Source organism: Anas platyrhynchos, chromosome 6 (assembly GCF_047663525.1).
Source record: "Anas platyrhynchos isolate ZD024472 breed Pekin duck chromosome 6, IASCAAS_PekinDuck_T2T, whole genome shotgun sequence".
Classification (NCBI taxonomy): Eukaryota; Metazoa; Chordata; class Aves; order Anseriformes; family Anatidae; genus Anas; species Anas platyrhynchos.
The window spans coordinates 25,766,287-25,781,604 of NC_092592.1; the positions used below are offsets into that span (position 1 = coordinate 25,766,287).

The 15,318-nt window shown below is 34.3% G+C and overlaps 1 long non-coding RNA gene across 3 annotated transcripts in view; it reads left to right on the forward strand.

Moving 5' to 3' along the window:
• LOC119717366 (uncharacterized) overlaps positions 1-15,318 on the forward strand; it is an 80,603-nt gene that overhangs the window by 17,688 nt on the left and 47,597 nt on the right. The window contains exon 1 of one of the 3 annotated variants that reach the window (XR_005266761.2): positions 5,039-5,232. The exons of the other annotated variants lie outside the window; for them this stretch is intronic. This is a non-coding gene — a long non-coding RNA (uncharacterized lncRNA). Of the gene's footprint in view, positions 1-5,038; positions 5,233-15,318 lie in introns of those variants that run through there. 3 annotated transcript variants of the gene reach the window in all.

Here is a 15,318-nt window from a genome sequence, read left to right on the forward strand (position 1 = left end):
AGCAGATTTATTTTCCTTTTGCAGATTATTCTATCCACCACAATCTGGCATTCAGCTTAAAACAAACAACAACAACAACAAACTACAAATTTTGCCCCCAAATCAGTGCTGGTAGCCTTTTGATCAATGTGTCACAGGCTGGTCTAGGCTCCTCACTGAAGGAGATTGGATACTGTTTTTAGGGCTGTCTTCTTGTGATGCTGTAGTAGTTTTTTGCTCTATAGGACTGGTTGTATTCAGGATCAGGAGGTGAAAGATGACTATTTGCGAAGTTCTGAGACATCTCTACCCATTCAGTTCTTGGGCTGTGTGTGCTTCTCAAACAGAGCTCACTACCATTTCCTCCAAAGCAATGATGGTGGCCTGTAGAGCATCACCCTGGGGACCGTGAGGGTACTCCCACTTGAGCTGTAATGAAATGTGCCATCCATTAATCCCAGTTATTGGATTTCTACAGCTTTGCATAAAAATTTATCAATGTAAATTAATACCTAGAGTAGTTAAGAACACAAGAAAAAAGTCTGAGTAGATAAGAGCAATGATTCAGTCTTTTTTTTTTATTTTTATTTTTTATTTTGTCAAAACTGTTGAGAAGTATTTATGTGACTTGTCCACACCCTACTAAACTTTTCAGCAAAGACTTGCCAGGATGCTGTGCCCTATGTTGATAACACCTTTTTCAAACAACAGTGTTCTGCTAATCCAGCAGCACTAACTCACTTGTCTTTGAAAATTGCCTTTATTGCTTGGAAAATGCAGTGACTGGTTGGACCATGACAAATGTGCCTGCTTCCTGCTGTTGTGAATGAGTGCTTTGAAGCTTCTTATGCCCTTTTAAAGTTGACAGACCTAATCTTTTATTATTATTTCTTTTCTTTCTTTTTTTTTTTCTTTCTTTCTTTCCTTTTTTTTTTTTTTTTTTTTTTTTTATGGAAGGTTGGATTTTATAAAATTTAATATTTGCTTCTAAGTGCTTTCAATCTAGTTGTGCCTCAGCCTTTGCACAAATCTGCACATTCCTCAGACTCTCCAGAACTGTAAAGGGCTACTGACAGTTTACATTTTTATATAGCAATTTCCTCCATGCATCCTCACCTCATCCTTGTTCGTTCTTTCTTTCTTTTTTTTTTTTTTAATTTTATTTTGATTTGTATGTATATTTTTAAACTTTTGCTGCCAAAAGTTAGTTGAAATCTCTACTTGTTAACATGATAGCTAATAATTGGAATGCTCTAATTGTAGTCCCAACAGTTGTGCAGTGAATTTCTACCAACTGCTGACCTTCTGGATTTGGTCTGAAATGGTTTCACAATTATAATTCCATAAACTTTTGTAATATATGCAAAACAACACTTATTACCGTAAAACAAAAGTTATACAAAAATTCAGGTTAGTACAGATGTCTGGGATTTTCCTAGTCACAGTGTAGAAGGAAGTGGGGCTAACTTGCAGGGTGTCCATGTATTTAGAGTGTCTCTGGGAGCTCAGAATTCTACAACTTCTTTTAGAAAATATTCCACTGCTTAAACATGCTGTGACATTTTTCCCAACCCTTACATCCATTTAATTTTTTTCTTGATGTAACTTGTATCTTTTGTCTCATCCTTTCACTTAGAGAAGCTTGTTTTGCTATTATTTGAAACTTTCCTTTACATGGTGGAAGGAATCTCCTTTAGCCTTTTTTTTTTTTTCTCTAGGTTATGAAACCCCAGTTCTCCAAACCTCTTCCCATTAAACCTTTTGGATTCCTTCTGTCCATTCAGTCATGCCAAGTGTAGTCAGAAAATAAATCAAACCAGTCTGTATTTGTTTGATCTAGTTTGATAGTTGTACAACTCAGCTGTATATTTTTCTTATTTTTAGTATATGTGAGGAAGAACACTATAAAATGAGTCATGACCTACCAGGGAATAAAACCTCAGCTTCTGGCGGCTACTGTCTGAAGTGTTCTGACAGATGTTATTTCTATGAATCCATGAATCTAACTAGATTTTAATGCCAAGTTAACCATTATGTGGATTTTTTATTTTATTTTATTTATTATTATTTTAAATTTTGCATTAGGGATTTATCATTAAATCTGGGCAGATCAAGGGTTTTTCTTATGTTCAGGTATGTGGGCTTGTGAGCATTGTAACTGCAAGGCTCTGAATATTTTACCACAGTTGTGGGGTAGTCAACGTACTCTGCCTTTCTGCTTTTAGGAAAGAAAAGGGTGTAATCTATTCAAATATAAGAGAATAACTGTTATAATTTCTCTTCAAACTGTAAGCAAGTTCTTTTTCTGTTGCTGGCTTGGTTTTATATTTTTCAGGGTTCTCCAGTTCTGTCCTGAGGAACTTTCTGAATTATCCACCTGATAAATTTAAATAATCACCAGCAAACATGAAAAACATTTCTGTGTTAACTAATTTGTATCTGTAAGCAGCTTAAAATACTGCATTTAACTATATAAAATACCATATACTATATATTCTTGACAACTGCATAGTCACAGCCATAAAATATGTCTTTTCTATGAAAGATCTTACTCTACTGATTATTTTAACCAAAAAAATATTCAGTAAACTGGTTTGCTGAGCTGCATTAAATATAATTTATTGCTGTTATATATAATGTTGTATAATATATTATATTACTGTTCAGTAATATGTTGTCTGGATACTCTTCTAGACTTCTAGGACTTTTGTTCCTTAGGAGTCTACCTTTTATTTTTCAGTAAGTTTATTCTGAAAGATGACAGCAATATAGGAAATTGGAAAAATGGATCTGAATTAGAAGTTTTCACATTTCAAGTTTCTGGAGTTCTTTCTTGGCTTGGGCATTTTGTAAAATTGCATAATTACATTCCCCATGACTGACATAATGTAACTTTCCTTGCTATGAAAATGTAAAGTAACAATCATCTCATCAACAGCAGTATTGCTCAGAAAATTCACTAGTAGCTAAGTGCTAAAAGTTCCTTTTAAATTTCAAGTGTGCAGCACTTTTGTGTTAATTGTTCATTATGATACACACTTGATGTCCTCTCTTTTCGTTTAAAGTATTCATTTACCTGTTTATAATACCTTTTACAGTCTTTGTGTATGTATATTATATATATATATATATTTAATGTATCCAGCAAGTACCTGCATTTATTGCTATTTTCCAAGAATGGTAAGAACTGTAAAACCAAGTTCTTTTTGTGTTAACTCAGATGACCTTGCCCTGTCTCTCTCACTTACCCTCAGATTATTGTGTATATGCTACAGCGTATTCACTAAAAAGTTCTCTGTTCAACCATTATTTTAATTCTTTCTCATGATATTTCTTTCAGTTTCTTTTGTTGAAATTAAAAGGACTGTAAATGTAGTAATTACATACAGCTGAGCAAAACTGCCTGATTAGACTGTCATAATTGGTATGCCTGCGTAGGACCTTTAAGCTGAGGAAATACATCTGACAGTCCAGTGTTAATGGACAAATTCTTAGTGCAATTTGGATGAAAGTTTTTACATTTAAAGGCTTTTTCTCCTTTAATTCCTGCTTTCATTTTGCTTTTGTCAGATTATACCCCAAAGCATGTTGCCATAGCAGCAAGTTTCTGCTTTTGGAGAAAACAAAGAGCAGCGTAACACATACACAAAAAAAGTATAAACTTGTTTGGGTAGGAAGGATATGGTTTAGTGGGGACTGTTCGTGTTAGGTTAGAGGTTGGACTCGATGATCTTGAGGTCTCTTCCAACCTAGAAATTCTGTGATTCTGTGAAGAAGGCACAAAAAGTAAAGATCTTATAGGAAGTATATTTATGGATGAATTTGCCTTGTACTGTCTTCCAAAGACAATTGTAATATCATTAATGGTCTAGGTTTTCTGCTGTGTTGGAACAAAAATCAGACAGGACAGTTCTGATCACTTGTAGAGAAGGCAATGGTCTCTCATGGAGCCCTTTACACAGATCATTTATATCTCCTGAAAAATAAAATAAATTTGTTTTCAGGATTAACACAGTGGAATAAATGTTAAAATTCAGCTACATGCGTTTCAATCTTGTGGCAGTCCCTGTTGTTAGTATGACTGTTCACCCTCTACTGTGCTCTCATACTCACACCAGCTGTCTCTTCCAGGGGATGACAGATATGAAGGTTTAAGTGGCAGATCATTTTATAGGTGTTGTGGAAAGTGCATTGGAAATGGAGGATTTATTCTTGATCTAGATAAAAGAATCTATTTTAGAACACTTGGTTTTCCTGGGAGAAGAGAGGTGTATTTAATAATTTATTTTTTGTTTGTTTGTTTTAAAAAAAAAGGACAGTGCCAACTTAGGTAAATGGTTGGGAAGGAAGGATGGAATATGCTGGGGAAATGGAGGAGCCAGGGTGCCACGGTAAACTGAATTTGGCAGTCACTTTGCCTGTTATTGTATACCAGTGTTAGTCTGACAGGATCTCGCTTACGCTTGTTTGCTTAGTTCCATATGTTGCAGGCATTGTCAGTCTTAGCAGTAAATTGAAGTAACTAAGAAAAACATTAAAATAAATTCTTATAAAAAAAATAAATATATATATATATCCTTCCTTCCAAGACCATAAGGTGCAAAAGAACAAATTGTTTTGAACAGCTGTTACTGTAACTACCTGATAGCTCTTACAGGTTTGTTGATGTGAAGCACTTACCTTGCAGAGGTAACAAAGGTTCTATAGACTGGGCATGAACAGAACAGATTTTGGAAAGTGGAACTGTCAGTTGTCTACAGTATTACTTTTGAATATATTTCACTTGCAGTGAGGGTTTTGTTTTGTCTCTTTGTTTGTTGTTTTGTTATTTTTTATTTATTTAACTGACTCGTTTCCAGAGGAGGATGACTGATTTCCACTGGTGAGAATGAGAGTAGAATTAAGACTGCCTAAAAAAAAACTTCAGTGTCTTCTCAGGTATTCTCCTAGCATCTTTGGTGGTCTGCTTCTCAGCTGTGTTCACTTTTAATTGTAAATAAAGATACAACTCACTTCCCAGCCTGTAGTTGTGAGTGATTAATGTGTGGGAACTGGAAGAAGGTGTGGATGAATGCTACAGCTAAAAAATGTTTCACAGTCTGCTTCAGCTCTTCTATCACCTCATGGTGCTTTTATATAATTAGAACAATCCTATGATTTTCAGAGACAACAAACTTTCTTTCTTGTAAAATTTATTCTGCTGCTCAGCAGGAATCTTTGCAAGTTCTCTCCAGCTGAAGCAAACAGATTTAGGTACGTTTGTGCAGATCTTTAAATTGCCTTTTTACCACTGTGCAGCTTAGTTAATATAATTTATTTTTGCTACTATGCTGATTAACATTCATTTAGAATATGCATGAGAAATTATGTAATTAAATGTGAGTAAATTTAAATGAAAAAAAAATCAAAAAGGATCTTTTTTTTTTTTTACTTAGTTTGTTTGTTTTCTCCTGAAGCATATCTGAAAATTAGGCAAATGGGAAGAACAGCCTTTCATGCAGTGACTTTCAGAGAGTTTTATGTGTAACGATTCAACTTATGTAAATAAACCTATCATTTTCTCTACCAGTGTCAGCAGACATCAAGATATCTAAATGACATTACATTCTCACAAAACACAAATATGAAGGCTAAATAGTAGATGAATAATCAATAACCTAAAATGAAAGTGTATGCAGTGTGATTTATACCTAATGCAAAATTTTTGATCAGATAGCCTACATTTTAATCTGCAAGAAATGAAACTACCACCAAAAACCCTATAGTCTTTGTTATGCTCTCTGAGTGTGCTTCCTGAGGGCAATTGGAAATAGTAGATGATTAAATTTGAATTAAATTTCAAATTCATTAGAGAGGAGAGAGAATATCTAACAATAAATTTATTTTGGCATACTCCCAATTGATTTTATTAAAGCAGTGTTTCAGACAGTTGACTGAAATCGAATAACAGTAAGAAAATGGAAGAAAAGGTAGTCTACAAGAAGGAGTTCCCTGGTCATTCTTGTGATGTTTTACATTGCCATGTCATTTACTTCATTTCCTCTTGTGTCTACTGTTTAGGGCCTAGGACTTATTGAGTTACTTAAAAATTAGTGCCAGATCATACCTATCTGAAAACATTTTCAGCATAATTGTTGTTTGTGAGTATTATTATTATATGAATTATTAATCACAATAAAAATTGTGATTAATAATTCATATAATAATAACAAACCAGTATTTATTAGGAATTCCAATGATATATTTCTCATCAGGTTGAAAGTATGAAGTATATCTGAAGTATATTCTTTCATACAATCTAAAATAATGGACAGTTTATCTCCTACTCTTTAGCATAAAATTTTGTATTATTTCTGATAACCTGAGATATAGCTCCATCTAACAACCTTGCTGTCTATAAGGTGGAGAATATAATAACTCTCTCTTGTGATTTTCCACTTTACGCTGCTGCAAAGCCTGACGTTATTGGTTTCCAGTTCAGAGCAGAAACCTGCAGAGACAGCCTGAATCTGTGAGCTTATTTCATTTCGCAGGGCTCTTAAGTCTTCTATTCAGAGAAGAAAATAGTGTATTCAGGACCAAAAAAAACATATTTAAAGTAATTAATGAATTTAAGTGAGTAGCTCTTTAATTTATGTGTTGGTAAAACACTTTTAAAAATTATTATTTTTATTGTGAACACAAGCCTATGTTCACAAGGGAATTTCTGTCAATTTGTCAGTAACTTTACATATTGGAAAGCCCTGTTGTTTGTTTGTTTGATTCTTAATAATTAGGAGTTTTCATAGAACTGAAACAAATAATGTGTGTGTTGTAGCTATGAGAGTAAGGTTTTTGCCCAGATTCTTGTGGGGCAGTGAGCTACTTTAAAGAGTTCACAGAGGTAAATAAAAAAACAACCTTACATATGCCACATGTCAATTTATACGATAAATTAAATTAAAAATGGGAAGACCGTAGTGGTGGAGGGGAAGAATTTAGAGCACATTTAAATTTTAAATAATAAGAGATTTTTAAAGCACTGCATTCATTTTGTGTATTATTTAACATTTTCCTTCCAGTGTAGAAAATTCTTCCAGGGGTCTGGATGAGTTCCCAAAGAATCTAAATATTCATATGACACATATGTTCACATGCTGAATTTCTACATAATTCTTTTTAATAATTTATATGTTAAGAAACATCTTATCTCACTTAGACATGTTTAGATAATACTTAAATGCTGACAACAATGCTTTACTGAATTTTATTGCTAGAAGCAATAGCCATGTAAAGGGATGTGAACTACATGATCTCCAACTACTTACTTATTCAAATATAGTTGTTTGAGTACTGTAGAAAAATCCTTGTACCTTGGCAGAGCAGTTGGCATTTGTTTTCGTGTTGTTTTATTCATGCTTGGGTTAGTTACATCTGAGGTTACCAAATATTTTCTTTCCCATTCAGCCACATTTCTACTGTCCTGTATCAGGGACTTATGTCATGCCTTTATTTGACTTGGTGACAGGTTGGTTGGGTAAAAATCAGTTTTAGTGATGGTATGGGAGTCATGTATAGCTGTAAACAATGTGAAATTCATCAAATTTTCTAATTAAGTTGTGCTTCTAGATATTATGTTCATAGTTGTTTTCCTCTTTAGTTCAACTTTTTGAATTTTCCACTTGTTAGCATCATGTTTGGATAATCTTTCATTTAAAGACTTTATGTAGTATTTTTACCACTCAGTGGATGTTTACCTAATGAAAGGTACAGTAAACCAGAATGCTTTTGCCTAAGTAGAAAATCAGGGCCATAAGCATTAAACTGAAAAAACGTAGTTGCTTAAGCATTGAATTATCACAAACCTATTTGTAATGTGCAGCTGGACTGTTTGTGTGTGGTTTTTATTTTGTCCATTTATTACTTCTTCATTGTGTTTTTATGTTATTACATGCTTGCTTGAATGTAAAAAATATGCCCCCTTTCTCTGGATAAACTATGTTCACATACCTCAAGATTACACTCTCAGAAGGATCTTCTGAATGGAAAAGTTTTCAGTTCCTACTGAACATCCTTGTTTCATTTTTCTTTTTTCTCTTCTAGCTAGCAAGAACCTATTCATCATCATAGACAAAGAATGACATTTTGTCCAAATACTTTGTATAACCAGGGACAAATTTCTCTTTTGGTTTATTGAGCGTGTCATGGAGGATTTGTCCTTTATTGTAAAATGTTTTTAATGTAGTTTTTTTTCTTCCTCAGAATGCTGTTGCATGGTTCACTGATGTCATCAATCTGTGTGTAGACTAGTTTTCTTCAAGTATGTTGTCTGAATGTATTTCTAAGATTGCCTTTATTCTTTGACTCCGAGTACTCACCTGAGTCATACTGTGTATTCACTTGGTAAAGGGTTTTTAGACAGCTTTTAATAACCTTTAATTTCAGCATTGACTATGCTGAATGTATGTTTTCATAGGTATGCCTTGTATGGCAATTTTGTTCATATTTTTCCTCTTCGTGTTTTATTGTTTTCTGTGCACAATCACATATTTAGGATGCTCTTTAGATCTGAAGTATGTTAACTTTTATATTATTCAGGGATTTTCTTTTTTTCTTCTTGCAGTGCACAAGTACTTAAGTCATAGGGAAATTATTATACTATTTAAAAAATGCTCATCTAAGGTTTATTTCACACTTTGTGGTTAATTAAACAATCCACAATCCTGTTGCAAAACCAATTTATTTCCTGGTTTACTTTGCCTCCAGATACTGATTGTCAAGACAGAGCAACTGAGGCAAATAAAATTTATTATAAATAAAATAAGTAGAGAGAAAGGATTACTTTTACAAGTTTGAGATTTCTTCTATCGTAATTATAGTACAACTTTTAAAAATTATATTTATTATTATATGATCTCAGAGGTCTTTTCCAACATAAAAGATTCCATGATTCTATGGTAATTTGTGTGTTTGACTGTGGTCTGGTTGACATTAATTTGAATGTTTATCAAGTGTTACTGCTCACTTGCTTATTATTTTTCCTCTATGAACGAAAGTTCTTGAAGAAGACAACAAAGAATGGGTAGCAAATACTCTATGCTCGTTTATTGCCCCTTCAAATATACTTTACTAAAAATAAATGCTAAAGGAAATTTTTACACTAGCTAACTTCAGGCATCTACTGTAATGCTTCCATTAGGAACTGTTCTTAAGATTGTCAAATAAGATGGGGAAGCAAAGGGTTCATAATCATATTCTGAACTTTTTATTGGAACTACTAAACATTTATACTAAGAAGAGAAAAGGAGAAAAAACAAAGCTTGTATGTTGACCTTGAAGGGAAATGTTCAGTAAACTACTAAAATCTTTTATTGTTAGTGAGTTTAACAAGCTAAATCGAAGTCCTTTTCTGCAGTGTATAAAGCACTCAAGAAATTTCAGTCTGATTAAAAGCTTAGAAAATAGTTCTCACTTCCTCTGCACTAGAAATCAGTAGCCTTTAAGCAAGAGTTTAATCAATCTCAACAATCCTTTGCAAGGTTCAGAATAGAAGACAATTCACTAAATAAATAGCTGTGTAAAACTAGGGTACCAAATGTAAGTACTTTTTATCACATTTTGTAACACATTGGAAAAAAATGGCACAGAATGTTCAGCAAGCATAATAGTATTATAATTCATTAGTGTTTTGGTGATATATAACCTATCCAGTAGCACCATTTTAATTAGTTAATGCTCTATTGTGGTCATGGGCTGAGGAATGTCACCTTCTTGAACCACTATCAACTGTTCTTCCAAAGCACAGAACTTATTTCAGTGAATTTTTTGGGGGTCTTGATTGGATTTAGTGTTATTTACATAGACTCTTGGTGGGACCAGTTTCTCCTGGAAGGCAAAAGAAGGTAGGAATTTTGAAGAAGACATAAAAATTCATGAAAAGATAAGAAATGTGAATTTCATGTGTGCCAATAATAGTTTGGTGCAGTTTTGGCCAAGTTGTTATTCAGGAATGCATAGCTGATGCTACAACAGTTTACATGATCTACATTTGGCCATGTTCCTAGCCTCTGGCCTTTCAGGTGGGAGCCAGAATGAGTTGGGAATTTACCTGGGCAGAGAGTGTACTTAGTGTGATCATTAAATGTGGTGATTCTGGGAAGTGTTGGTGTGTAAGCAGTAGGTGTGGTGTTTGGAGGCTGTGCTGTAGTGTGTGCCCCATGAGTGCTAGCAGATAAAGCAATGTCATCTGCAATGGCAGGAAAGCAGGGAATCATTGTCTTAAATAGTAAAATAAGATATTACCACTCTTGCTGTAATTTCTGTTGGCAACTTGAGGGCTCATACATGAGGTATGAGCCTTCAAGTCATCCACCATGCGATAAGACACATGATTAAAATATAATTTCAAGTTTTTAACATATAACTTTTTATGTGTTTCTGCAACTGGCATCAAACAACCACCTTGTAATTTTACTGTTATGGTACTATCTAGCTTATCTTGAGCACGTGCCGTAACCTTTTTGCAAAGCCTACAAATCTCTGGTTATATAGATACTAAGACAGTACAGTGACCATAAACGGAGATGAAATGATTCAGGTACACGTGTGATACACTTAATTCTTCTGTACCTAGAAAAGTTCTTTTTAATTTATTTTGACATAAAAACCTATCTCTATTGTAATTAGTTCATGGAAAATGTTTAGAGAGAAGAACAAAATGATTGTACTACTGTCTCATAAATAACAAATTCTCTGAATTGCATCAATACAGATATAAATATATATATATATATATATATTTATATATATATATATATTTATATATATTTTTTTTTCCCTTAAACTATGAAAAGTGATTTGAAGCTCTTCATTGAAAACCAAGGATGGTTATACGAGAGCTCTGCATACATTTTTAAATTGTGCTTCACACCCTGGACCTTAGCTGTCAACAGTCATGACTAATTTTCCAGCACCCAAAAACTTCATATTATTTTTGAAATGTTTTTAATTTACCCTGTCTTATATCCTGCCATATGTTATAGCCCATTTGTAACATAGACCAGCTGACTTCAGAAAAATTGGCAAGCATGCACCTCACTAGTAATTGATTGTTAATACATCATTAATAAGATTTTTACTGTTAGATGGTTACTTCTTTATACAGCAAACTTTTTGTGTAAATGGAGCTTCCTAACTCTACCTGAGTAAACCAGTTTCACAAATCCTGTATTTTCTTGGTTACCTGAGCAGAAAAAATGGACATTCATTGACCCTGCCCTCTAACTATCCTGTTCACAGCTGAAATATCATTACTGCTGTGTTTTGGGGACAGGACATCTGGACCAGGATGAAAGATGTCACAGTGACTTGCAGAGAGATTGGAGGAAAAGGTTATATTGAATACTGGGGGGGTTGCAGTGGAGCTGTAGCAAAAAATCCAGTGCTAAAGAAAGTTTTGCATCAGGTCTTTCCAGGACTATGAAGAGGTAGTGATAGGTAGGACATCTGTTGCAGTGCAGGACAGGAACCCTCTGATTGATCTCAGCTCCATAGCTGGGCTGTGTGAGGAAGGGCAGGCTTGGGGTTTTGTACACTCACTGGAGTGGGGCTGCCTGGTTGTGCCCAGTAAACAGGTACCTGCTGGGGAGAGGAAGCTGGGGCAGGGGCAGGAGTCCTGCAGCATTTCACTTCTGATCTGTTGTTACCTCCCTAGTGAGGTGTATCTTCTCTACTGAAGTTCTTGATTTATAGCAAGGAGTGTAATTACTGTGTTAACTCCTGAAGTTCTCACTCAGTATTCACATGGGCAGCAAACTTAATCAATGAGAATAAGGATTGTGCAAAGACTGAATTGCAGAATGCCGTATGAATTTGAGAGAATACAGCAGAATAATACTGAGCTTATTCTCGTGAGTACCTGGAAATAGTCTGTACAGGCTCTGGGGGTACAGACTGTGGAATATAGGCTTTCCCATGTTCATGCATCAGAGATACAAATGAAGAGGGGCCTCTGAGAATTGTCTTCATGAGTATCTGTTTCTTTCTGTGCTCCTCCTCTGGTGGTTTGGTGACTTGAGATGACATTATTTTGGCACCCCAAGGGCATAGAAGGAAGCCCAGAAGGAATGCACAAATTTTCCATTTGGGTTAGATCCCTACTGGATTTCAGCAGATCATTCTGCTCCTGCCTATCCCTTCATGTCTGCCACTAGCTATTTTAATATGCAAGAATTTTGAGGCATGAGATCCCTCTGGTATTTCAAGTCAGCTGCCTCCCAGCTTTATTTTGAGACTTACAAACACACCTACAAGCTTTTCAAACTTTCTTTTTGATAGGTTTCATAAGGGATGATTAAATTGTTGCAAATGAGGATTAACCCTTTCAAAACTCCCCCCCATCTACCAATTAAAAATGTGCATTTCTCCATTCTTAACAGCCCTCTTTCATATGTTATTACTACTATTACATAGTAGTGCATAGCACTTTCTTATAGACAGCATTCCACTTTCCAATCCGTATACTGTCTTCCAGTTAAAATCTCTGTCAAAGGCAATAGCCTTTTTCCAGCTCCATCACACATGTTTTGCAGTGCATATTATTCAAGAAGGAGAAAAGAGATCAAATGATTCTCCTTTCTATAGTATCAACAAAGTGTATTACATGTATGTACACTTAATTGAAATCACAGCTTTGGCCACACTTCAGCTTCCTGTAATGTTTTCTTTATTCTACTTTCCCATTAAAACATCTATTGCAGAGAAGATCCTGGTAATTCTGCAAATTATTCAGATAGTCACTCTGTTAAGAAATAATAAAAGAAATTCTTCCCAATTATGATTTACTAGATATCTTCTATGTTATCCACCACACAACAGTTAAATGTTTTTTCTTTTTTCTTTTTTTCTTCTTTCAGGTGCAGTTGATTATGTTTAGTAATGACCTTTAAAAGTTCTCATCATAGAACATTTCAGTTGCTGCTTCTAATCCTCTAGAAAATAAATCTAAGCTAAAATGTCTAGCTAAAAATACACCTAATATTATTATAAATAATGTGAAAGATAACTTTGGCCTTTTTCAGAGCTCTTAACTTGTGAAGTTATAAGCTGCATGTGGTATTTCTATTTAGGTACTCCAAAGACTTTACCAGAGTCCTTGAGGAAAATGAAGGAAACAGAGAACTGATACTCAAAATTTAGGAGAACTTGGATGGAATATGTTGCTTCTTAAATGCTTCATCTCTTTATTGTTGTCAGAGATAGAATATTTTTTTTCTTTTTCCTGTCTATATTATAGCAATACAATATTCTCTAAAATACAATAACAGATAGACTAGAGAGGCATACTCTGTTAAGAAATATTCTCCTTAATCATGGTAAGGACATTTCAGCTTATTTTATTAATTAGTGGTAACTGAACTCTTAATATGAGTAGTTAATATTCTTTATATTTTTCTGTTGGTAGGCTGCCAGTTTGGATCTGCATTCTACTTTAAAGTGCAGTTGTTTCATCAATTGAACTGATAACAGGGTGGAGGTCAGACTCAACTGGGTCAAAGCAGCTTGACACAGCATCACTTTTAACTTGTTTTAAAATAAAAAATATTTTGAGGCCCCTGTTTTGAATTCAGAAATGTATGAATGATTCTTGTTTAGGGTGTCTTGTCTCCAATGCTGTCTTGCGGACAAAAATCCAGAAATATTCAATAAGGCATCTTTGTTAGTTATGAATGTGAAAATCATTATTTAAAAACTAAATTCAAGTTCTCTCTTTTCCATTTCAAAAAGATCCAAGTTTTGTGCTCTTTGCTTTTGATGATATTATGATAAGAACGAATGAGGTCCACAAAAAGTCTGTTTTGCTGAAAGACAACTGTGAATCAGAGGTTCTTAGACAAAAGTGTTTTTTGTTGTTCTTTTTTTTTTTTTTTTAAAAAAAGTATGCTTTACATTTGATAATATGAAGTTGTTTTTTTCTTTTTTTTTTGTTTTCTTTTTTTATGTTGTTTGTTTGAAAACAAACATTTGTTTCCTGTTTGAAAACAAACAGGAAACATTTGTAATAAGATTCTCAGGCAGAATGTTGTCAAGAATATTCTTATATTGTCTCCAGTACATAATAACCTTGTTTTTGAAAAATCATCTGAAACTGAAAGTCAAGAAAATATTTATTTGTAGGAGTGTTAGAAGAGGGTCACACATAGCTCTTGATGTCTTACAAATCAGACTGCATGATCTAATTGGATGGATAATCAAATTATCTGTTAGTAAAGGAAGATTCATATGTCTGATCTTGCTGTCAGTGAAGTAAGTGATAAGGCTTTATTGGTTTCAATTTAACAAGGAAGGTCTGTTTTTACAGTTGATGTTCAGAAAGGTTTTATCTGCAGAAGAGGATGATTGAATTCAGTCTTCTCTTAACTTCAATTACAAAATTGTCTCTCATCAGGATGCTGAGAAAGAAACTGAGTCTTGAGTCAAGTCTCTGACTTGGTGTTATATATGCAGTTCTCTCTTGCTTAGTGGAAAAATGCTTGTAGGTTATGGGGAGCTGTAGACACTAAGACAAAACATTTTTAGTGCCTATATCCAATGCTTATGTATGTAGTTGATGTTTGTTGTTAATGTCTGTTTCTTCTTCCTTTTAGCTCCCTCCCTGGAAACTCTATAGACATTCTTCTTGTTTCATCCTGTGCAACTTTTTTCCTTAATTTTTTATACTAAACAGAACAGCTGGATGTCCTGTATTGTTTTTGTTCGAAGGCCGTTTAAGGATGCATACCTTTTGGGGAGAAGAACACCGTTTTCAATGGTATGGTACAATATGAAATCAGCAGCATACTATGCTCATGTTCCCAAGGACTGCATGGAGTATTTGGATCTTGTTTCTTCTTATCCTAAATCCCCTGCTTAGCAGGATCACTTAGAGGACGTTGCTCAGGATGGCATCCAGGTGGGTTTTGAATATCTCCATGGAAGGAGACTCCACAACCTCTCTGGGCAAACCTGTTCCAATGCTCCTCACTGTATTTAACCTAAAACTTTGGTAGATTGGAAGCAGGGAACATATCACCTCAAATCGAAGGTCTGAATGATATATTATGGTTTAAAATTCTTGTTTTGAACTGCAGGCTGAATTTAGGTTAGGAGTGAATGGCACAACTGCCGTGATCTAGACTGGGATTTTTTTTTTTGCCTTTATTTTATAGACTGGAATTTAGACCTCAGGATCCAGTGGTTCCTGATTGGAATTGGTTTTCAGTCTCTGGTTAATCACCAATGATAGGAAAATTATTTATACTGATGAAAACTCTCAAATTGCCCTTCACAAATTTTTACAATAATTTCTTTTTTTTGGCCTTG